General features: G+C 37.8%; 1 protein-coding gene across 3 annotated transcripts in view; it reads right to left on the minus strand.

Annotated features, from left to right (window-relative positions):
- ST3GAL1 (ST3 beta-galactoside alpha-2,3-sialyltransferase 1) overlaps nt 1-24,574 on the minus strand; it is a 131,250-nt gene that overhangs the window by 49,361 nt on the left and 57,315 nt on the right. The window contains exon 3 of one of the 3 annotated variants that reach the window (XM_012541839.3): nt 13,183-13,293. The exons of 1 other annotated variant lie outside the window; for it this stretch is intronic. The gene's annotated coding sequence lies outside the window, so the exon portion shown is untranslated. Of the gene's footprint in view, nt 1-13,182; nt 13,308-24,574 lie in introns of all 3 variants that reach the window. One more of the 3 variants, XM_031947229.1, reaches the window with a different exon arrangement.

Consider the following 24,574-nt stretch of genomic DNA (forward strand, 5'->3'; position numbering starts at 1 on the left):
ATTTAGTTTTAGCCAGATAACCTCTCAGTAACAGGGAGCTCACTACTTCAGAAATCAATCCATGTCAATATGGAACTCTAATTAATAGGAAGCTTCAGAAATCAATCCATGTCAATATGGAACTCTAATTAACAGGAAGCTTTTCTTGCTGGCATTCAAGCTGTTAGTGACCAACATCCTCCCTCACCTTTTTATACAGAATAGGAAACTGAGGCCTGAAGAGGCCTGACCAAGGGCACACAGATGGCTAAAACAAATCTAGGAGCAATTCTACCCACAGATAAGTTCTTCTGAACCTTTTGTCCCCGTCTTCCATTTCCTAGTTCTTTCAGCCAATTTTCATGTGACCAGATCTCCCCTCTACTAGACACCTTCGCTTGGATTAATATGCCCAGAACGGAACAAAATGCTTTGGATGTGGACTGACAAAGAAGATGAAAAGTTTCTTTTAAAAGAATAAACACCAGCTCTTCCATGACCACAAAAATGAAATTCTATTCCACAAAATTTATTAGTTACCTACTGCAATATGGCAGAATCTATTTTAGACACGATTTATTTCTTGAGATCCTAGAAAACACTGCCTAGTCTCTGAACTTTTTAAATAAAGATTATGAATCCCTGGCTAAACCCAGGACCTTGTCAGATGAGTGTCAGGTTCAAAATCATCCTAGAAAGAATTTCAGGGACCGTAATTTCTAAAAAAAAAAAATGCAAGGAGAGAAATCACAAGATGGAGTGATCTGCCATCATCCTCAAATGAATGAGTTGGTATTTTCTTGAGTTTATGAAGGAACATGTCAGTGGTTAAACTTCCCAAGATATTTTGGGGTTTAAAGGTTAGGACCATGCTTTAAACTCAAATCACTCTGACTCTCATTAATTGGCCAAACAACAGGTCCCAAACCAAGTCTTCTTTGGTTATTGGCTCAAAATGAATGTAAATGGCAATGGTTTCTGTTTTGGCAGAGGGGAGAATTTTCCCCTCCCAGACAGTATTTTTGATTGAGTAAAAGAGGTCGTTCTCTGTCTCCTTCCTTACTTAACCTTAATTGCTGACTGAGAATTGTCTCAGTGAAACTGAAAACTGGCTTAAAAAGGCCAAGGTCTCCCATTGTATCAGGACCCCCTCCAGTCCTGGTTCCCATGTGGCCACTAATCCCACATGACTCTGGAGGGGAAAGTGGTAACTTTGCATAGCTTTCCCTCACATAAATTTATTTCACTTGCATGTCATGGTGTGGACTCCCTGAGGTCAACTTTGAGAACAAATTACAAACAACTACCTCCAGATTCTCAATAGAACGCTGAATAGAATAAATAGAGTAAATCTAAATAGGTCAGCCCAGAAGGATAGGGGGATTTACTTGCAAACATTAAAGGAAGAAGATCCTGGAGGAGAAAATCATGAAGAAAGGAGAATCCATCCCTTTAAACTAATCAAAAGGAAACTGGAAGAGGCTTGAAAGAGTTAAGTTGAATTCTCTTCATTTTATTGATTTATTTTTTAAATTCAAAAAAAAAGGGAAACAGAAAAGGAAAACAAAATAGAACATTGCCATGTACCCAGCAGAACATCAGAGAGGATTCAAAATATATAACAATAAATTACTAGTTCAAGAAAGTATATATTTGTAAAAGAAATTATATTCATGAGTGTTCATCTTTTCTTTACTCCCTTATAAATTGTTCTTTTATTCTGTTTTGCACATTTTTGACATCACTTTTTTCCCTCTTTCATCTCTCCACCTCCAAGACTACACACATGCACACACACACACACACACACAAATATATATTATATAGAGATACAGATATAGCTAGATAGATATACACACACATCTTTCCTATCCTATTAACTCTTTCTTTAATTCTATTTCTTAACTTATCTTGGTATTATTTAACCTCTTCCCCTCCCCTCATGGATCTTCTCTTGTCTTCTTCCTCTATTCTTTGCATCCCCATTCACCCATCCCTCTCCTCTTATTTCTTTATAAATTTTGGAGGGTGTTATATCCTTTATAGTTTATATGTAGTGTTCCCTATTTAATCCATTCCCAGTGTGAGTAGATTTCCAAAACTAAGAGCCCTCCTCCCCTCTTTAATGCCTCTGTGTCTATTCTTCTACTTCACTTCATTTGTATAATATAATTACTATTTTTACCTTAACTACATCCCAATCTTTCTTTTGAGCTACCCTATTGCTGATGTCAATCTTAAAATCAAGGTATAAATTTCCCTGTAAAAAACAATTTGTCCATGTTAAATTTCTTGAATTGATCTTTGATATTGGCTTTTATGTTAAAATTTCTATTGAATTTGGGTTTGATTGATAAAAAGTCCTGAAAATCTACAAATTTGTTGAATGTCCATTTTTTCTCATTCAATAGTATGGATAATTTTGCTGGTTATGTTATTTTTGGTCACAGACCTACTTATTTTGATTGCTGACATATATGATTCCAGGTTTTGTGATCTTTTATTATGGATGCTGAGAAGTCTTATACAATTCTAATTGTAGCTTCAGCATATTTGATTTTTTTTCTTGTTTCTTGAAAAAATTTCTCTCTGATCTGGGGATTTCAAAATTTTGTGTATTTTTCCACAAAGGCTCTCTTTGAGGCAGTGTTCAATGGATTTTTTTTTTCTATTTCCACTTTCCCTTCATGTTCTATCACAAGACAATTTTCTTGGATTATTTCTTGCATTCTCGTGGCAAGATTCTTTTTTTTGTCATAGCTTTCAGGTAGTTCAATTATTCTTATATTTTCTCTTTTTGATTTGTTCTCCAGATCTGTTGTTTTTCTTATATTTCACATTCTTTTCTATTTTTTCATTCTTTATAATGTTTTGTTATTTATTGGTCACTTATGGCTTCATTGGCTTCCCCTTGCCCAATTCTAATTTTCAGAGTTATTTTTGTCTGTAAGATTCTGTATCTTTTTTTTCTATTTGCTTAACATCCCCCCCCCCCCCATAATCTTCTTGTTTTTCTTGGATGGTTTTTATTTTATTTTATTTTTTCACTCAATGTATCTCATTTGATTTTTAAATTCTTTTTTGAGTTCTTCTATAAATTCTCTCTGGGCAGACAACCATTTAACATTAAATGGTAGAAAAAGCTTTTTTTTTTTTTTAACACTTCAGTATTCTCTTCTAAAGATGAACCTAGGCCTTCCCTGTTCCCATAGTAAGTTTTTATGGTTGGGTTCTTTCTTTTTTTTCCAGTTCATTTTTTTTTTAAATGAAAAGTCTTAGTGTAAGCATCTCTAATCTTGGGATGGGGGGATGGTACCTCTAGCTTCACTTCAGCTTTTCCCTCTGATCTGGAAACCTAAACCAAAACCTCCTCCCTCCTCCACATACTGACAGCAGCTATTCCTGCCTCACTGCTTCTGCACTCACCTGATGTGCTGAGTCCTTCTAGCCCAAGAAAGGCCCTTCTCTAGTCTTACTATTTGTACCCCATGATCATCTCCACCCTAATTATTATTATCCCTACCCCAATTATTATTATTATTGATAACTCCAATTTTTATTATTTCTATTATATTATATAGAAGTTATATAACTTCTATAAATTATTATTTATTATTTCTACCACAATTATTATCTCTATCCCCTAATTATTATAGCTATTCCAATGATCACTTCAATTATCTATACACTAATTATTATTTCTACCTCAGTTATTATCACTACCCCCCCACCCTAGTTGTCTCCAATTATTAACCCACAATTTAATTATCTCTAACACAATTATAGCTGTCATCTTTACCCCAATTATTGACACCCCCAAGCCTTATTATCTACAATCATTACTACCTCTCTATCATTACTCCAATTGTTATCTCAACCCCAATAAATATTATTTCAACTCCGTTATTACCATCACCACTGCAATATCTCTACCCTAATTACTATCATTATATCTACCCCAATTATTATCCTCAACTCAGTTCTCTCTAATCCAATTAAAACTATCATGTTGACCCCAATGATTATTATTGATAACCACCAAGCATTATTATTGGTCCCAGGTATAGATAATTGGTACCCAGTTACAGGTAATTGTTATAGGTAATTGGTACCCACTCATAGATTATTGGTACCCAGTTATAGATTATTGGTACCCAGTCATAGATTATTGGTACCCAGTCATAGATAATTGGTACCCAGTCATAGATTATTGGTACCCAGTCATAGATAATTGGTACCCAGTCATAGATAATTGGTACCTAGTTATAGATTATTGGTACCCAGTCATAGATTATTGGTACCCAGTCATAGATAATTGGTACCCAGTCATAGATAATTGGTACCCAGTCATAGATTATTGGTACCCAGTCATAGATAATTGGTACCCAGTCATAGATTATTGGTATCCAGTCATAGATAATTGGTACCCAGTCATAGATAATTGGTACCCAGTCATAGATAATTGGTACCCAGTCATAGATTATTGGTACCCGGTCATAGATAATTGGTACCCGGTCATAGATAATTGGTACCCGGTCATAGATTATTGGTACCCGGTCATAGATAATTGGTACCCGGTCATAGATTATTGGTACCCGGTCATAGATAATTGGTACCCGGTCATAGATTATTGGTACTCGGTCATAGATTATTGGTACCCAGTTATAGATTATTGGTACCCGGTCATAGATAATTGGTACCCGGTCATAGATAATTGGTACCCGGTCATAGATAATTGGTACCCGGTCATAGATTATTGGTACCCGGTCATAGATTATTGGTACCCGGTCATAGATAATTGGTACCCGGTCATAGATTATTGGTACTCAGTCATAGATTATTGGTACCCAGTTATAGATTATTGGTACCCGGTCATAGATTATTGGTACCCGGTCATAGATAATTGGTACCCGGTCATAGATTATTGGTACCCGGTCATAGATAATTGGTACCCGGTCATAGATAATTGGTACCCGGTCATAGATTATTGGTACCCGGTCATAGATTATTGGTACCCGGTCATAGATTATTGGTACCCGGTCATAGATTATTGGTACTCGGTCATAGATTATTGGTACCCAGTTATAGATTATTGGTACCCGGTCATAGATAATTGGTACCCGGTCATAGATAATTGGTACCCGGTCATAGATAATTGGTACCCGGTCATAGATTATTGGTACCCGGTCATAGATTATTGGTACCCGGTCATAGATAATTGGTACCCGGTCATAGATTATTGGTACCCAGTCATAGATTATTGGTACTCAGTCATAGATTATTGGTACCCGGTCATAGATAATTGGTACCCGGTCATAGATTATTGGTACTCAGTCATAGATTATTGGTACCCAGTTATAGATTATTGGTACCCGGTCATAGATTATTGGTACCCGGTCATAGATAATTGGTACCCGGTCATAGATAATTGGTACCCGGTCATAGATTATTGGTACTCAGTCATAGATTATTGGTACCCAGTTATAGATAATTATCTATAATTAATTGTTACTACCATCCCAATCCTTGCCATTACCCTCAGTTTATTTTCACCCTCGGTCTCTATCCCAGCCATTTTTATTACTCCCATTCTCATCTTTACCCCACTTTTTATTACTATTCCCAACCCCATTATTATCATCTCCATTGCAATTTTCTCCGCCCCCGGTGACGTCATTGTTGTTATTCGCACAGGGGAGCACATTTTCATCCCTCCCAGCCCGTGGGCGTGTCCTCTGCCTCAGGACTCCGCCCCCTCCCCTCCCCCCCACTCCATCTCTGGTTCAGCCTCCAGGGATTTTTCTGGAACTCCGCTCTGACCAGGTGGCTCCCTATTAATCCCGTAAGAATTCCTTCTCCACTCGGCCCCGCCCTTCTTTCCCAAGCTACTTCCCTTTCCTCCCCTCCCCCCTCTCCACAGCGGCTCCCTCCCCCCCAGGAGAAACTCCAGTGCTGAGGGCAGGGCTTCAGCCGGACCTGAACAGCCTCCCTCCCCACCTCCTCCTCCCATACTCACGGACTCTCCTCAGGTCTCCGCGCCCCCTGCCGGGAAAAGGCGGGGCTGCCATCAGGTCCCGCGGGCTTGCCTCCGTTTTCTCATCCTACAGAGAGCACTTCCCCTCAGAGTCGCTGTGAGGCGCCAGAGAGGCGTTTCCAGCAAGCCTGTCCCATAGTAGGCACTTTGCAAACATCATGTTTCTTCCCCCGGAGGAGCCAGTGGGCAACTTTGGGCCAGCAAGCGCCCTGATCTTCCTTTCTCCCGGTTTGTGGCCCGGGAAGAAGACTAGCCGGCCCCTGGGGGATCGGTGTGCATAAAGCCAGGACACGCTCTGAAAAGCGGGACGATTTGTGGACAGAACTTCATTAGCCTGTGAATGACTTGCGCTCCAAAATGCGTTAGGGCTGGAGTTTGCAGAGATTCTAGCACGGGACACTGGGATAGAGTGAATTTCAGCGAGGATCCTGCTTTAATTCTAGGATTAGTTTAGACTGCGTTTAAAGAGACTTTTGGCTCTATCTGGTTTATGTACAAATTTAATCGTTTTTTCCTTCTCCTTTTTCTTCCTCTTCCTCTTCTTTGCTCCTCTTCCCATTCTCATTTGCTTCTTCCTCTTTTCTCCTCTTTCTTTGTTTTTCCTCCTCCCCTTCTTATTTTCCTTTTCCTCCTCCTCTTTCTTTCTCCTATTTCTTTTCATTTTCTTCCTCCCCTTCCTTCACTTCTTCCTCCTTTTTTCTTCCTTTTCCTTCTCATTTTCCTCTTCCTCCTCTTTTCTTCCTTCTCTTCCCTTCCCTCCTCTTTTCCTTCCTCTTTTTGTCATCCTCCTCCTCCTCCTCTTTCTTTGTTTTTCCTCCTCCACTTCTTATTTTCCTTTTCCTCCTCCTTTCTTTCTCCTATTTCTTTTCATTTTCTTCCTCCCCTTCCTTCACTTCTTCCTCCTTTTTTCTTCCTTTTCCTTCTCATTTTCCTCTTCCTTCTCTTCCCTTCCCTCCTCTTTTCCTTCCTCTTTTTGTCATCTTCCTTCTCTTCCTTTTCTTCTTTCCATGTGAAATGTCACTCACACGTGGCTAAATGAGCACTAAATGTAGAGGGCTTCAAGTCCTGATGCTTTCTATGGCCACAGAAAACAACCTTTGGATGCAGCAGGAAATTTGTGCCAGCCTGCACCAGTAGAGGGAGTTTCCACACTAGGGACTTCCCAACACAGATATAATTACAAGTCTGGATCAAAAAGCCAAGTGACCCAAATGCTGTCTTCAACCTAGATCTGAGAACTAGGCAATTCTCAGAATATTTTTGAGCTGGGAAGGATCACTGTCCAATCCTCTCATTTAACAAATGAAACCAACTAGAGAGAACTTACTTATGGTCAAAACTGTCTTCGTACAGGTTTCTGTCTTTTTGAAAGAAATCCCTTGATCCCCCAGGCCAAGTAGCTATGAGTAAATCACTTAATTGCTTCACGTCTGCTTCCTCATCGTTAAAAAGAGCATCATAGCACTTATACACACTACTGGCTAGTTTGTGGTGAGGATGGTGACAAATGGTGACGTCTAAGGCCTGATGGGCAATCTGAATCAAAAGTTCTAAATGAGATGTGTGTGTTTTTTTTTTAAAGGGCAATGTACTCATGGACTTATTAATTAATTAATTGGACTTATTTGTTAAAAGAGAAGCTTCTAGTCTTGGGCAATCAATGGAAAGTGACAGTGAAAATAGCTAGCATTTATATAGTACCCACTGTGCTCTACGCACTATGCTAAGTGTTTTACAAATATCTCATTTGATCCTCTTAATAAGAGTATTAAAACTTTTTAAAAAGACAGCTTCGTTAACCATAGTTGTTGTTAAGTCATCTCTGATTCTTCATGAACCTATTTGGCATTTTCTTGGCAAAGATACAGGGTGGTTTGCTACTTCATACTCATGGTGGTTTACCACTTCTCCAACTCATTTTAGAGATGAGAAAACAGGATTAGGTGATTTGCCCGAGGTCACCCAGCATGAATTCAGATCTTCTTGATTTTTGGCCTAGCACTCTATTCACTGCACCACCCACCTACCTTTTGTTAATCTTAGACAGGTGTATAAATATGCACTATTGTTATATTAATATCAGATTTGAATAGAATTTTTTTAAAAAGTCAACAAAACATATTTCACCCTGTTGTGAAAGAATTAAGGATCACTATCTGTTTTTCTATTCTTAAGACACAAAGAGAGAACCTGAGTTTCTAAAAAGCTAAGGTATAGAATTAAGTAAGTGGTTACTAATCAACTCGAGTGGTTTTAAATGTGAAATGAGTGATGGCAGTTTGATAATGGTGGTAGTTGGAGGGAGAAAGTAGGAAGTGGGTTGATTCAGAAAGACTAAAACAATAAGAAGGCATATTGTAAAGCTGTGTGTACAAACTTATCTCTCTTCAAATGCCAAAATCTGGCAGGACTGTTCCCTGAGAGTGTAAAAAGAACATTATGATCCAAATTTAAATGCAAAGACTGGCTTTGAAGGTGGATCAAGAAGGATCAGGAAGAAAAAGACCCCAGGAGGGAGTGGACAAGGGGCTTGGAATCATTCACTTCTCCACTAAGTAATTTTTTTTAACCACTGAAAATTTATAGGCTATTAGAACTAGAAATCACATTTGAACCTAGAACAGAATGTTAGAATGGAGAACTTAGAATGTTATCATTAGAAGAGAACTTTAAACATAGAAGATGGGAACATAGAATATAAAATGTTAGAAAATGCTTTACAGATGTCAGAGTTAGGAAAAATCATTGAGTTTGTTTATTTCACTCCCCTCATTTTATGGAAGAGTACTGAAGTCCAGAAAAATAGTGACTGAAAATCACAGAAGCAAGAGATGAAGACCTTAAAGGTCATCCAGTAAAATGTCTTCATTCTATTAGATGAAGTAACTTTTGGTATACTCATTTGTTTACTCATTGCCATATGTTATGGAAATTTATTTTGGAGGTATTATGTCCCCCAGCTTAAAGGTTTTTGTTGTTTTTATTTTTGGCCACAAGAGGAATCTTGGGCCTTCTAATTCTAATTAGAAGGGAATTAGAAGGGAAGGGCATGAGCATTTAATAAGCACTTACTAAATTCCAGACACTGTGCTAAGTATTTCACAAATATTATCTTATTTGGTCCTTACAACAGTCTTGGGAGATAGATGCTATTATTATAATACCCATTTTGCAGTTGATGAAACTGAGGTAAACAGCAATGACATGACATGCCCTTTATCATATACCTAATTTGTACCTGAGGCTGGATTTAAACCCAGCTTGTTCTGACTCCAAATCAGTGCTCCGTCTACTAAGTCACCAAGCTGGAAGGACAATAAAAATCACAGAAGATTCTTGGCTGAAGTCTTGCCTCCGGAGTAATTACTATCAATACTGCAAGCTGTTGTAGAGGACAAGGGAGAAATTTAAAGTACAGAAGTATGGCAGTAAGGATCACACTTAAGTTATGTACATCTTAATGTTCTTGTTACTGGTCCTCACCTTGGCTGCTTTTCTAAGCTCACTCATAGAGCTCCTCATAGGATGGAAGTTGTAGGACACTGCACTTAAGGAATCTCTCATCTTGTAGGGTGGGAGATTTCTTCCTCAGCTATTCCTCTGTCTAGCTGGGAGTCTAGGGCAGGTTAGTATTAAGTATAAAATTGTTCTGAGGGAAGTCATGATGACTCATCTCTATGAGTTCAAATCCAGTCAAATCCAGCAAATCCATACTTGCTAGCTGTGTGACCCTGTTTGCTTCAATTTACTCATCTGGAAAATGAGCCAGAGAAGGAAATGACAAACTAGAATAGGATCACAAAAAGTCGGACATGACTAAAAAACAACTGAACAACAAAACCTGTTCTGCACTAGTCCGACTTGTGGGGATGGGGGTGCTGCTGAATAAGGAAAGACCTCAAGCTAATCTCCTGTGTGTAACAGGCACGTCCCCTGTTTCTACCATCAAAAGAAGGAAACTAGGAAAGAGAAGAAATTCCTCTATTTTATATTATTTCTTGAGATTGCTCTAGATAAGAAGAGAAGTAAAACCTAAGACCTTCAGGTGAGGAACAGAGATCTTGAACCGGATGTCTCTGAGAACTATCTAGTTCAAATCCATTTTACAGATGAGGAAACTGAAGCCCAGGGAACATAAATGCCCAAGGGTACACAGGGACAGGGGGAGGATTTTAACTTGAGTTAAAATTCCAAAGGGATTCCAAAGCCAACTCTCTTTTCCCTATACTACACTGCACCTGATTTAACCTTTCCTTTTCTTCCCCCCACTCCCCAAACTATGTTGTGGTCCAGCGGTCAATATGACTTCTACTGCAAGGTTTCAAGGAGGAGGAGGAGGAGTAGGGGAGCGATTTACTTTGAAGAATGGGAAGGAGCTGGAAAGGCAGATAGAAAGCGGGAAGCATTTGATGAGAGGGGATGGCCCTTCACATCTGAGGCAAAAACATCTGTGATATCACTGCGCTTGCCGAGTGGAAATTCTTAGAGCTGATGAATTTGCCAAGGTGATAGTGGAATGCAAGGAGAAGGGATAGGGAGGTGGGAGTGGGGAGAGCAGGAATTGCAGAGAAGAAAGATTTCATTGAAGCACAGATCAGGGAATTGAACTGAGAGTTCAGATAAGTGTTTTATAGAAACAAGATTAGCATATATTAAAAACACTTGGGAAAGAGCTCCGCATATTTTCATTTTTTTCGGGCTAGGAGAAAAGCTATCCACAAAAAGGATTTGAAGAGGGCTGACTCCAGACTCACAAGGGATCCTGAATATATGAAGCTAGCTCCGAGTTACAAACTTCACACACCTGTTCACAGCTCCAACTGCTTTAATAGCATCAATGGTCTGCAATTTAATTTGATGCAGATCAGAACCCCTCCTTGCCTTACCAAATGGTTCTTCTGAGTTGCTTTGATCAGAGAAAAGGAGCCACTTATACCCAACTTGGTGATAATGAGCCTTAACCAATTCAGCCAGGCTAGTATTCAACTCAGACCATGGCTGAACCAGAACTTGAAGCCTTCCCAGCTCATATTCTGCTGGCTTGGGCTTTGGGAACTCAACTTCCTCTTCACATTACAAGGAGGGCCAGAGGAAGATTCTAGTTAAGGATGCACGGGAGAAAAAGGTGGGAGTGGAAATGTTTTAGCTCTCTCCACTTTTCCCCAAAAGAGAGCAAAAACAAACCAGGACAGTCATCCCACTAGCTCATGTCGATAGGTAGCCTTCTATACATAATGACCCCATAGTGGAAAGTATTGTCACATTTTGCAGAAAAGGAAACTGAGGTTCAAAGAGCTTCAAGTCCTTGTCCAGAATCACACAGCTAGTAAATAGCAGAGCTCAAACTTGGACCCTAGTCTTCTGATTTCTTCCCTAATATTGTTTTCATTACATTACAGAGCCATGGCACTCACCAACTTCTTAAAAAGCCTTGATGACCCAGGTGGACCTTGATCAGTGAAAGTGACTTGTAAGGGAAGAAAACAGGAGCTGCAAATATCTTTCTGTTTTCTTTTTTTTTTTGTTGTTTTTTTTTTCTGGTATAATTGAAAACAGGATGTCTGCCTTTCAGTCTAGGGAGCTTCCCACTATACAACCCTGCCTTCGCTGTTGCAAGAATGTGGTTTTCAGTTTCAGCCCCTAAGAAACCCTGTGATGATACAACCACTGGGAAGGCTCTGCTTTTGACCCCTGGGAACTGACAGATCCTTTTTCATATGCTATGGAGGCGAGCGAGAGGAGGGAGAGTTTGTATCTTTAATGAAAGGCTCTGGTTGCACTTGTAAGATTCTTTCCCTTCATCAATGCAATGCTTAAAAACATCTTGTTCCAGTTGGCTTGTTTTTAAACAAATGAGTGTCATTTTTATCCAGCTCTTTAATCTACCCAGGAATGATGCAGTCTGGACCAATCAAGTTCAGTAGTTGAATCTGAGAAGGGCCAAATTTGGTTAATTTGAAAATGAGGAAGTATGATGTAGTGTTCTCTTCTCTCAAATATAATGTTCTCTGGGAGCAGATTTCTTGTGGGGCTTCTGGAGGCAGCTTTCATTTCAGTTCAGTGTAATAATCACCTCAAATGCAGCCAGGGAGTTAAAATCCAAATCCTTTATTGTCTCTTCAAAACAGCCCAGTTAGCTTTCTTAGAGGCCTATCTCTCTCCTTAGTTCCAAGAGCTCCTGTTAGTCCTTTGCCTCTGTCAGCTTTAGGCTCAGCTCTCTCTGAATCTCCAGTTCTTCCCAGTTGCAGTGTCTGGCTTCTCAGTCTCCTCAACTGACTTCTGCTTTCTCCATCTCCCAAAAGTCTCTAGTGCTTGTCCTTTTATATGCTCTTTTAGAGGTGTGAACTCAAAGGCTGACTCCTCCTCCGAATGAGTGGGTTTGTGGGTTCCTGACTTGTGAAGCTCCAACGCTAGTGTGTGAACTAATGTGTGAACTCTTAAAGGTCTGAAAGGTGTGAACTCTGAACTAGAGAAGTGCTAAGCACAATGCTAAAATTAGACAATTGACATCACTTTGTAAAAATTCTAACAGTATGAGATTCAGCAGTTGCAAAATAGCATTACTTCCAAAAGAATGGGTAACAGAATATTGTTAACAAAGATAATCCTTAGCTTTTCCTTCATCTATGACTTCTGTTCCTGACTCAATCATGGAAGTTCTTTCTCTTCTGACTGGCATTTTGGAAGTACTATAGATCCCTCAGATTCATCACATCCCTCTTCAAACCAACCCTGCTTCTAACCTTCTCTATTTTACTTTAGGCAGGTATAGTGGGGATGGAATGCTGAGCCTAGAGTCAGGAAGACTCATCTTCCTGGGTTTAAGTCTAGCCTCAGATTTTTACTAACTAGGTAAATCATTTAATTCTATGTGCCTCGGTTTCCTCAACTGTAAAATGACCTGAAGAAAAAAATGGCAAGCCACTCATATCTTTGCCAAGAAAATCTCAAATGAGGTCACAAAGAGTTGGATACAACTGAAACTACTGAACAAATAAAATGTCTTTTGACAATTGTTGACAATGATGCTGACAATCACCTTTCCAGAAACCCAGGTTTCCAGTCTCTGAAACACCTGTGACTCCTTGCTTTTCCTCACCCCACATATCCAAACAGTACTGTTGATCTTGAAAAAAATCTCCTACATCCATCCCTTTTTCTCTACTCACATAGCCACCACTGGAGTTCATTCAGGTCTTCTTCATCTCACTGAAATCTGGAAAGCTTCTTAATTGGTCTCTTTCCTCAGATCTCTCCTTTTTGCAATCCAATCATCACACCTGCCAAAGTAATACTATTAGAGCATGAGTCTAACTATGGCACTCTCCTACTCAATAAACTCTACTGGCTCCTTATGGCCACTAGTGCCGAATGCAAAATACTCTGATGGCATTTCAAAACCCTTTACAACATAAACTTTTTCATCCTTGTTATACATGACTCTTCTTTAAATCCTCTATGGTTCAGCCAAATTTTTGAAGTGCTTTTGTACAAGCTAACTCCCCTGTTCCCTTCCTCATGCTTAGAATACAGTCCCTCCTCCTTTCTGCCTTGTAGAATCCTTAATTTTAATGATCCAAGACATTTCCAAAGGACTCATGATGGAAAATGCTATCCACATCCAGAGCAAGGACTGTTTGAATCTGAATGCAGATCAAAGCATACTATTTTTTACTTTCCTTATTTTTTTTTTCTTTTTTGGTCGGTTGTCTTCTTTTACAATGTGACTAATAAGGAAATATGTTTTGCCTGACTGCACATGTATAATCTATATCAAACTACTTACCATCTCAGGAAGGGGAAGGAAAGAGAATTTGGAACTCAAAATTTTAAAAAAAAGATTGTTAAAAATATCTTTATCTGTAGTTGGTATAAGAATAAAATATTATTTAAAAACAAAAAAAATTTTTAATTTTCTTCAAAGTTTAGTTCAAATGCCAGCTTCTACATTGCTAAATCTCTTTCTCTCTTGTTTGGCACTTTTCTTCTTAGGATCAGCTTTAGGAAGTCCCCAACCATGTTCTTAACTCTAAATTACCTTGTGTTTATTTTGCTTATATTTAGCATATATTTATATATACATATGTTGTCTTCATTTATAGGATGCCAGCCTTGGTAGTAGGAAGATATTTCATTTTTATCTGCATTTCTGGGTGCCTAATTTCATATACTGGTGCTTGATGATTAACTGATTACAATAAGCTTTAAGGTCTCACTCGAGTTCTATCACTTTATTGATGTTTTTGATTACCTCAGGTTGTTACAGTCTCTACATCCTGACCCCTAAAATGTTGTCTATCATTTATCCATTCATCTAAAGCACATTAAGTGCTCATTATGTGCAAGAATAATAGTTTATATTTTTGTAACTCTTTCTTTATAATAACACCATGAGACAGATAGTGTGTTGTGTGTGTGTGTGTGTGTGTGTGTGTACGTGCAAGTGCACCTATGGTAAGGAGTGGGGATGGCCTCCTGGCTTGGGATTTCAAGGATCTGAAAGGAATCTCTCAGATGCTTGACTCCATAGTCAGCCATGGGGTGATACGTCCAAGATGAATGAGGCAGTTAGTAGCAGAGTGGATAGAGCCTAGGAAGCTATAGAGCTTCTAGTACATACCTAAGCAAGTTACTTAATCGCTATCAGCTTCAATTTTCTCACTGTAAAATGGGTTAACTTATAGGGTTGGGGTGAGGATGAAATGAGATTATTTTTGTAAAACTTCTGCCTTACAGTAGGTGCTTAATAAGTGTACCCTTTTCTGCTTGCCCTCAGGATCAAACAACCAATTAATGAGAGAGCTGAAACCAGTATCCCAATTTCTTCTATCTCAACTGTTTATAAGTTATTTTCCCCATTCTGTCAAATTGGCTCTAGTGAGGATACTAGACATTAATCATTTGGTGAAAATTATATACAAATGTTTGTATATGTTAGGGCTAAAGCTGACTCCTTAGTCCAGGATATTTTCCAGTTCTCCAGGGATCATCACAAAAAAAATGCCTCCCTATTAAAAAGAAAAGATTAATTGCTCTATAGGAAATCAGACCTCCATCCTTATCTGTGTAGATGAGTTTTGAAAGAGTTTATTGCAAAGAGTGAAAAGAAATTACAGAGAGCAAGAGGAAAAGATATTCTGAGGATAAATACAAATCAAGAAATCCAAAATTATTTTGGGTTTCACTGTAGAGCTTCTAAAATTGTATGAATCCCTGTGGCTTTCCTGTTGGGGAGTTGCTTATCCAACCCAGAACTGCCAAGGCTGTGACTGTCACTTCTTTCAGAAGCCACCTACATCCTCGTCAAGTGACTCAGGATTAATTTCCCCCCTCAGGAAGTGAACTTGAGAACACAGAAAGTAAGAAGCCCAAGCAGAGAACGTGAGTATTGGAAGAGGCTTTAGAACATGGAATGTCTGAGCTGGATTGGACTTAACTACAAAGCATTTTAGAACACCCAGTGGTAGGACTGAAATAAATAAATCTGGAAACACAGATTATTAGAAAAGGACCTCAGGACATAAAATGTTAGCATTCCAAGAGAACTAATAATATTGAAGCACAAAACAGAAAATAAAGTTGGAAAGAAATCAGAAAATAAACTAATTCCATTCCTTTATTTTGTGAATGAGAAAAACTGAGGTTCAGAATGAACCTTTTCTCAGGTCATGACTTAATTTCTTCATCTGTAAAATAAGAAAAACAAATCCTCCTCTATATCACCATATTATAGTGAGGGAAGTACTTTAAATATCTCATAGTGACATGGAAATATTAATGAGTTTGTATTATCTTTGGGGGCAGCTAGATTGTACGGTGAATAAAGTACTAGACTTGGAGTGTGGAAAACTCATCTTCTTGAATTCAAATCCAGCCTTAGATACTTACTAGTTGTGTGACACTGGGCAAGCTACTTAATTTTGTTTGCCTCAGTTTCTCCATCTATAAATGAGCTGGAGAAGAAAATGGCAAACCACTTCATTATCTTTGCCAAGAAAACCTCAAATGGATCCACCAAGGGTTGATACAACTGAACAATAACATTTTCTTTTGAGTTACAAAGGAACAGAGAAGTCAACTAGATTAACCCCAACTAATCCCTAGACTAACTTTTTAGGAGCATCTTCTAAAAGAGTATTAACAAATGGCTACCTGGTTTCTACCTAAATGGTGCCTAGCATAATAAGGAAGATACTTAATATTGTTGACCAACTAGTTGATCTCTGTTGACAATGTTCATAAGGCATCCAAGTGACGTTAAACTTTTTCTACTTGTGACTGTTTTTCACCCAAGAAATTTTTATGTGATCCCAGATACAGAGGGTATGCAAATAAAACATTTACTAATAATAAATCATAAAGAAATTTATTTTAAAACAGTTCTTTGGCATACATGTAATTTTTGCCATTTATTAAAGGATTAAATCAGATAGATGTGCTTGTTTATTTTTACATAAGGAATTAAATTTTAGTGGAATATTCGATACTTTACTATTGTCCAGTTTTTGTGACCCTCACATTCAGTTAGGGAAATGCCATATTGGGTTGTGATCCAGAGTTTAAAAAACTCTGGTCTAATGGATAGAATACTAAAAGTATAAATTGAAGCAGAGTTCAAATTCCGCCTCTATTCACTAACTATGTGAACATGCATATGTCAGCATACTTCTCTGGGACTCAGTTTCCTCATCTATGAAATGGAGCTAATAACAAATTGTACCTCTCAGGGTGGCTGTGAGGATCAGATGAAATAAACTGTAAAGCAAAAGTACTAAAAAATGGTAACTCTTAGTAATTCTATCCATTCTGTTTTTGAAATAGCTTTAATAGTTAGGAATTTCTTTGTCAAATTGAACTATAATCTACCTCCTCTGACTTCCTCATTGTTTTTAGTTCTTCCTGGAGAGTTTCACATAATAAATCTAATTTCTTCTGATTAAAAGGATTATAAGAATAGGAGTCTCACTTAGCCACCTCCCATCTGGGTGACTGGTTCTTTGGACTATTGCTCAATTAGCAGCAACGTGGGGCCATCTAAAGAACAAGAATCAGCAGGGCTGATTCATTGTGCTCTAGGTATGGCTCTTTCCTAGGGAAATCAAAAGCCCACTGGTAGCATTTCCCAAAGGATTTCTAGCTATGGACAAATCAATCCTATGCTTGGAGGGGGCAGGTGGGGATAGTGGTTAGGGGAGGGTATGGTTGAAACCCTGTTTGGGTTGGAAGACTTAAAGCATGGCTGTCTTAAAACTTTTAAGCAATATGCAGTCCATGGGGCAGGTAGGAGATGCGATGGATAGTGACAAATCTGAGGCCAGGAAGACTCATACTGAGTTCCAATCTGGCCTTAGACACTTACTGACTCCAGGAAAGTCACTCAACTCTGTTTGCCTCAGTTTCTTTATCTGTAAAATGAACTGGAGAAGGAAATGGCAAGCACTTTGGTATCTTTGCCAAGAAAACCACAAATGGATCCACTAAGAGTTGAAAACAAATGGGCAACAAAAACAACAATCCACTGAGGTTTTTGTATAGGAGGTAACATGGTCCTATGGACATAGCATGGGATCTGAGTTCAAATCCCATTTGGGGTACTTAGGAGCTGTGAGACCATAGGCAAATCCCTTAAACCCTCAGGTTCCTCATCTGTAAAATTAAAGTGTCAACTTAGATTTCTTTTAAGTCCTTTCCACCTCTAAATTATGATCAGTTTCCATGTATGGAAAATCTCATTTTATCTCATAATAGCATAAGGAGCCAAGTATATGCAGAGCATTATGTAGACCTTCAGTTGGGACATTAATGTGATATGATGGTTAATAATGATATTTCTCTAGAACAGAGCTTAATAACCTGGGATCTGTGAACTTAAATTTTTTTTGGATTTCAATTAGTTTCTTTGTAATCCTATATATTTTAATTTACACTAAAAATAACTTTTTATGTGTAAAAAGTCATACAAAAGCTATTTTGTTTTGCCAAAGGGTTGATGACAAAAGGATAGGAATCTCTGTTCTAAATAAATAATAATTTATTAAGTATCTATTTATGTGCCAGGCACTGTACTAAGTACTGGGATTACAAAAGGACTCAGGACCTGTCCTCAACTACTTTAAGATCTAATGGAGGAAGCAATTGAAAACAAATGCATACAACAATAAAACAAAATACGTGCAGCATAAATAAAAAATAATTAACGGAAGGAAGGCCTGTAATTAAGGCTACAAAGGCTAAGAAGGGAGGTTTGAGGCTTTCTGTTACCACTGAGAAGGAGCAGAACTCTCCCGTTATTGTCCAGACTCCTCAGCCCTGGAAAGCAGAGCTGAAAGCTGGGTCATTGTAATCATTTCTGGAGCACAGACTTCCTTTTCTATTAAAAAAAATTAAAAGCCCCAATTTTTACAGCTGTTCAACAGCTGTGGCTGGAAGCATGAAAAACGTATATTGGATGCTCTGTAGTGGATGCAGAAGATAAATGATAATAAAAAATAATCTTAGTATCATCCCCACTCTTAACTTTCCAAGGCAACCCTAAATGACTGGGACCTTTGAATAACTCATCCTTCAATGTGCATGAAGCTGAGATGGATAGATTATGCACCCTGCGGTGGACCTTTTTTCCCCACAAGTAGGCTTTGTGAGAACACAAAAGATCTCATTCACTGTGCCAGACATTAATGCTTGTCTATTTTTTTTTTCTTCTGAACATAGTAGCTATTATTAGAGATTAGTTTTTTTCACTGTTGGATGCCACCTCTCACCCAATTTTCTGCCTCAGTATTCTGGTGTCCTCCTACTCACAGAACTAAGCAAATGAAGCCCCTAGAATTACCACTGAAAATAAATGAGGAGAATCTGATAGGGAGGTCAGTCACAACACAGGGATGGATCTTTAGGAAATCTAAATATTCCTTCTTCAAATTTTCACTGTAAAGACTGTCACACAACTGACAACTTATTATCAAATTTGAGTTTCTATCAAATATATCTTTATTATCAAATGTGAATAAATACATCCTCTACTTAAGTTATCCTCCAGTGCCTTGTAGTAGCCTGAAGTGACCCTGGATTCTGAAGGGCTCTGCAATAGCAGTTATGAGCTCCAAAAGATCCTATTAAACATAAAGCCCTCGCAAGTATGGGATAGGAAATATACTGTGTGTCTACCATCTAGAGAGGATCCATTAACAAGAAAAGGTTCATCATTGGTGGAATATTCACCAAAGGGAGTGTTTTTTTTCCCCAAATGTACAAGCATATTTCATTTTATTATAATTTGTTTTATTGCATTTTGCAAAATACTGCATTTTTAGCAAATTGAAGGTTTATGGTAACCTATATTGTCTATCTGTGCTATTTTCCAATATTGTGCCTTTTTGTCACATTTTGACAATTCTTGCAATGTTTTCAACTTTTTCATTATATTATATCTGTTAAGGTGCTCTGTGATCAGTGATCTTTGATGTTACTCTTGTAATTGTATTGGGAAGCCACAACTGCACCCATATGAAATGGCAAATAATTGATAAATATAATGTATCTGACTGCTCTGACCAAGTTGCTTCCCATCTCTATCCCTTTCATTTGGCTTCCCTGTTCCCTGAGACACAACCATATTGAAATTAAGTCAATTAATAACCATAGAATGGCCTCTAAGCATTCAAGTGAATGAGTCAATCGTTGTAGCAAGCTTCATCACCGTCAAAATTGCCACAGCCACCCCAACCTTCAGCAACACTACATAATCAGGCAGCAACCATCAAAATCAAGACAAGACCCTCCACCAGCAAAAAGATTACAACTTGCTGAAGACCCAGGTGATCGTTAGCATTTTTTTTTTTTAGCAATAAAGCATTTTTAAATTAAGGTATGTACATTTTTTTTGTACAGAATACTATTACACATTTAATAGACAATGTAAATCCAAGTTTTATATACACTAGGAAACCAAAAAATTATTGTGGTGCTTTATTATGATATTTATTTTTATTGCAATGATATATAATTGAACCTGCAAAAATATCTGGGGTATGCCTGTAATTCAGGAAGGCTGTCTCCAAGCATGAAGAATTTGTGTTCAGTGTTGGTGAAGAGCAAACCCACACTGATGAAATCAAGGATTTTTGAACTATTGACATAATCATAATAACATAATAAGGACTTAATACAGCACCTGGTATATAGTAGATGCTTAATAAATGCTGGTTGACTAGCAATTGACATTGATTTACTGTTTTAAAACTTACAAAGCACATCTTATCTCAGATGAATTTCACAATACCTCTGTGAGGAAAGAATACTAGGAATATATATATATATATATATATAACTTTCATTTTACAGAAGAGGAAACTGAGCCCTAAAGTGGTTAAGAAATTTCATGATGACACAATTAATGAGTTTATAATTAGGAATGAATGAAACCCAGTTCTTTCCGATGTCAGGTTCAAGCTGCCTCTCATGATACCAAGGAATTTAGAACAAAAAGTAGTGGCTCAGCAAATTATTAGAATTTGCTTATTCTCATGCATCTGACAGCTGATGCTCTAAGAGATGACAATGATACCTGAAAGTGTCTAATGTGACTTCTTCAACATCAAGTAAATACAGCACATTTAGGATAATTTTATTAAAAGTATTCCTGATTTCTAATTCAATAAGATTTGAAGATACATATACAAAAAAATTGGTCTACAGATTGAATCACAGAATATTTAGCCCCATAAGGAATAATGCAAGGAGTCCCCTAAGCCTTCAATCTAACCGCTGTTTTCCTTAATGTGGGACTGCCCTGACCGCTCACAGTTTTGAAGTCATTTTGCACTTTACCTATCTCCATGCATTTGTTTATATTTGGAACTCTCAACCCTATGTACTGGTCTGATGACAAACTACCCATCCTTCAAGGCCCATTTCCAAAGGCATACTCTCCTTAAAGCCTTCTTTAATATAGTCAGCTAGAATTTATAAATTTCTGTCTGGGTTTCTCACAGCATTTTCTTTGTATCTGTTAACATTATCTTTTATTAGAGTATTTACATACATATCTTGATTATAAGCTCTTTTAAGGCACTGTTCATTTCTGTATGCTTTTTTTCCGCTAAGGCACAGTACTTTGCATATTTTTTAGGAAGTCCCAGAACTCTAACTTCATAGAATTGGAAAACCCCCATTGTGGAAACTGCTTTGACAATGCAAATGTGCACCTGGTTGGTCTTAAGGAATTGACCAAGGCATTGAAAAATTAAGTAAATTATTAGTGGTCATAAGGCAATTATGCATTAAAGAGAGAGAAATTGAGTCCAAACATTCCTAATTCCAAAGTCAGTCTTCTATCTACTATGTGTATAGTAGGTGCTATAGTAACTATTTGCTGAATGTAGTCAAATTCATCAAGGATACTTATGTCCAAAGAATTGAAATGTTTGGTGGAAGACACAGAAATTGTTTGCAGAGGGCATCAAACTAAGATAAAGTCTGTCAACCTCAATTCCAGTATTTTTTGTTTTTCTTTATATACAGCACAACCAACAATGAATTAATATTAGCAAATCTGATTCTCTTCAGCCTTAGTTATTTTACCGGTTTATGTGAAGCATCCTGTCATTCAGAAATTTCAGGCAGAGACAGAATCATGCAATAAATCAAACATGTACTGGTTAAGCACCTGCATTATTTCAAGCACTGTTCTAATTGCTGGAAATACAAAGACAGAAAATCAAAGTCCCTGCCCTCAGCTAGCTGCCATTCCAACAGTTTGACTACTTGTTGAAGGTGCTATAGAGCAGAGTTTTTAAAATTTTTTTCCACTTTCAACCTCTTTTCTCCTGAGAAATTTTTATGCAACCCTGAGTATATAGGTATGGAAAATAGGTGTACAAATCAAACAATTACTGATAATAAATTATAATTTCACAACCCCCCACATTCAGTTATGAATAGAGTTGCGACCCACAGTTTAAGTTGAACTACAGAAAGGATTCATGCTTCATGTAGATTGGACTAGAAAATGATGTCCAAGGTCCCTTTCAATTATAATTTCTGACTCCTTAATTCTATGATTAAATAGAACATTCTCTTCCATACCACGCTGTTTGTGGACAGGGACTGGATCTTCCCAGACTTGAACTAACAGGAGCAGAATTATTATTTATCCCTGTATCTTCCTCCAGCACATAGTAGGGGCTGAGCACATTTGCTGAAAGGATGAAAGAATGAAAGGAGTTTCCTGTACTTATCATTGCCCAGCCATATGAGGGCAAATGGAAGTTGTGCATCCTATTGTTTTCATGACAAGTCATAGATATTAAAAGCAGCTTCAGCAGAAACATTCAGCTCTGGGGCAGAGGATGCCTTGGCAGACACAACCAGCGAGAGGCCCTCTCTTACTTGTGCTTTTCTCTCTGCCAAGCCAAACCCCAGACAGTCATTTTGGCGTGACTGAGAAAACCCGAGCCACACTATTGAGGTGCCTAACAGCTGCTACAGACACTGACTCAGTTGCTAAGAGAGAGATGATTATCAGCTCGTTGAATCCACTGCCAAGCATAAAGGGCCTGGGGACAGCCTGACACACTCTGGCTTATCCTATCACCCAAAAGCCTTGTTAAAAAGAAGAAAAAAAAGATTTTTGCTGAGATGTCAAGACCTCCTTCAGATTCTTTCTCTGCTCTTTTTAGAGTTTTCTTTTTGGATTTCCATCCCTGTACTTTGTATGAATTTTTTTTTGGGGGGGAAGCAACCTGAAGGTACTCACTTCTAAAAAATTAATAATTAATATGATCCAGCCTCCAGGATTGTTAATTATAAATAGACATTCTGCCTTGGGTGAGCATAAATTATATTTACAACCCAGGAAACAAGGAATCGTAAGTTTGAGAGCTATAAGAGAACTGAGCAATCATGTAGTCCAATTCCCTTATTTTACAGAAGAAATTAAGGCTCAAAGAGAGGGAAAGTGATTTGTTCAATGTCAAAACTCAGCTGCTGGGTTCAGATCCTCCACCATCATGAATGGGTAAAGAAGAAATTTAAGGGGAAAAACAATTAATAATTGAATAATTCCTCAGTCAGACATTTTTGTTCATTTGTGTTTTTTTTTCCTCTCAGTCATACTTTTGACCTGGTGCTCATTTTCCATCATCCTTGAGCCAAGGTAAGATATCAGAAATCTATCTCTTCTCTTAGAAGGCAGCATGTTATAGTGGGAAAGAATATGAAATTGAGAGTCAGAAGATAGGGTTCAGCACTTGCCACTGTCTGGATGTGTGATTGTAGCAAAATAAAATCATCTTCATCTATAAATGAGGAGGACTAAACTAAATGATCTCTGTATTCCCTTATAATGCCAATATTCTAAGATTTTAAGTTCTTATTTCTCAGGGAAATCATGAATTTGTAGTACACATGCTTGTTTCTCATTCCCACCATAACCCCAAAGTAATAAGATTATTTTGAAAGGCAAAGGTGACTTTGAAAGGCAATAGTAGTTACCCACTACCCAGATTCAAATGAGTTTAACTAGAGTCTTTCTTGGATCCTTCCATTCTCTACTTCTCTTCCAAAGTAATCTCTTCCCCTTCAGATTCCCTTGACAACTTAATCTTAATTTCTCTTTACCCCTTTTACATATTATAAACCCTCCCCCCTCCACACACATACATAGTAGACTATAAACTACTTGAAGGCAGGGATTATATCTTTTTTCATGTCTGTTTCTCCATCATTGAGTATAGCCTGGTAACTGAATTAATGTATGTAGAATTTAATTCCTCTCCATAATATAGGACAGAGATGCCAACAAATGTTTTCCCCACTACTGGAGTGGTAAGTAGTAGGATAGAGCAATGGGAGCATTCAGTTCAATTTACAATTAACAAGTGCTTACTTTGTATAAGAAACTGCCTTGAGGAGTGGGATATATAGTAGGGTAATGACAGCTTGTGCTGGAATTTCCTCTATCCAAGTATATTTTCAGCTTTTTGAGAGCAGGGGCAGAAGCTTATTTATATTTTTAAAAATCTCATTTAGTGCCAAGCACAGTCTCTTGCACAAAGCAGGGGCTTAGTGAAAGTCTGTTAAACTGAATTATTTGGAAGGCAAAGGAGAGACACATAAGGTTACTGAACAGGCAGACAGCATGAAGGAGAATCCGGGTGACTTGGTCTTTCGAACAGGAACTGGGGACGTACATAGTATGAGAGGGAATGAGCTGGAGGTGATACTCCTATTCTTCTTTGGAGAGTTGTAATTCAATTTAACATGTAGGGAAGAAAAATTGATTTCCTCTCTACTTTGTTTTCTTTGTCCTTAATCCTTACTGTATAAGGGGTGGCGGAAAGGAGAGGAAAAAAGAGAAATTCTCATTCCTTTTTTCTTCCTACTTTAAGTAACAACAGTAGCTTAGCTTTATCAATATAGGCATCATGTTTTTTTTAAGATGCCTTAAAAACATAATCTTACTATTTACATACGTATATCTATCTATATATACATATGCATAATATATATAAATATGAAAAATATATGTATCAGCCCTGTAAGAAAAGTAGAACTATTATC

The sequence above is a fragment of the Sarcophilus harrisii genome, chromosome 1 (assembly GCF_902635505.1).
Source record: "Sarcophilus harrisii chromosome 1, mSarHar1.11, whole genome shotgun sequence".
Classification (NCBI taxonomy): Eukaryota; Metazoa; Chordata; class Mammalia; order Dasyuromorphia; family Dasyuridae; genus Sarcophilus; species Sarcophilus harrisii.